Raw genomic sequence first — 1526 nt, 5'->3', positions numbered from 1 at the left:
TGCACGGTGCTGTGAGCGAAGGCTAGTCGACTCCTCGGGTCCTTTGCTCTCTCGGCCCTAAGCCGGAGCCCGTGACATGGGCACAGCACGGTACGTTTTTGGCCGCCGGTGTTGGCTGGCAGCCGGGTGCAGATGGCCGTGGTGGGGTGTCTCGAGCCTTCAGCGGCTACCCCCCCCCACCACTCTGGTCCCCTGAGAAGCTGGATGATGGTAAGGCGAGGCGGCGGCGCCTCGGTCCTCTTTTCCGCTTTCTTTTTTTCCTGGTGCAGATGCCATACGTGGGGCGGCCTGCGGTGTCCGGTCTGCTCCTGGCGTCCCTGGTTTGTACCAGCCGGGCTCAGTGAAGGGGAGGTCTGCACGGTGCTGTGAGCGAGGTTGGTCGGCGCCTCGGTTCCTTTGCTCTCTGGCCCTAAGCCGGAGCCCGCGATGCGGGTACAGCACGTTTTTTTGTTTTTGGCCGGTGGTGGTGTCCGGCAGCCGGATGCAGATGGCCGGCGGGGTGTCCTGAGCCTTCAGCGGCTTTCCCCCGGCCCCCCGCCTGAGCTGTTCCACACCTGGCTTTTTCTCTCCGGGGTAACCTGTTCCCTGCGTTTGTTGGGCAAAGGCCGGTGGCCGGCGGCGGCCGCCGGCACTTGAACGCTGGAAGACCGGCGGAGTCGAGCCTGTCGCGGCTTTACCCCGGTCCAGCCGAGTCGGCTGAAGGGAATCCTTGTGCGTGGCGGGTGGGTGGCGGCGGTGGCGGGGCACATCCCGCGCACCCGGTCCCCCACCCCCTCGACTGGTACCGGTACGGAGGCGTAGCCTACTGAGGCTGGCCTCGGGCACGTCGGACAGGCTTCGCGGCGAGCCGGCTCTGCCGGTGTTGAAGCCGCCGGAGCACCTGTCACGGATGTCGCCCCTGCTCGCTCGCACGCAGAGCCCCGCGTCGTCCGCCCGCCCGCTTGCGGGTGGCCGAGGGCAGGCGCGCGGTGGCTGTCGCTGTCCCAGGACCCGTGGCCGTTGTGGCCTTCGCTGATCGATGAGGCACTTGGGGTCGCGTCGGAAAGGGCCCCCGGCGGGCCGGCTCTGCTGTACTCCCCGTAATAGGGAGCCGCGGTGGCGTCCGGTGTTCAGGCAGGGCGGTCTCCTTTCCAATTCGCTTCCCCGCTGTGAGCGAGGTATCGTCCTAGTCTCTTCCCCCCCCCGAGCGAGAAGGGGGCCGTGGCGACGGCGGCGAGGCGCGTGCCTCCCCCGTGTCACCTCACCCTGTCCTGCTGCCGCTCGGCGCGGGGGGGGGTTTCCTGGGCCTTCCTTACCGAACCAGGCTGTGTGACAGCCGCGTGGCCCCGCGAGCCACCAGGTGTCCTAAACCACGCCGAGGCGCCGGTGCCGACCTCGGTCCGGGTGCCCGTGGGTGCCGGCCGCAAGCAGCGCTGGGCGGCGAGGGCGGTCGAGCCGCGAAAGAAACCGGGCCAAAGCGAGGGAAGAAAAGCGTGTCCGGGCCGCGTCTGCCCGGGCGGGCCTGGAGGCGTGCCGCGGGCGGCAGG

The sequence above is a fragment of the Athene noctua genome, unplaced genomic scaffold (assembly GCF_965140245.1).
Source record: "Athene noctua unplaced genomic scaffold, bAthNoc1.hap1.1 HAP1_HAP1_scaffold_349, whole genome shotgun sequence".
NCBI classification, from domain to species: Eukaryota; Metazoa; Chordata; class Aves; order Strigiformes; family Strigidae; genus Athene; species Athene noctua.
Note: the sequence above shows the minus strand (reverse complement) of the source record.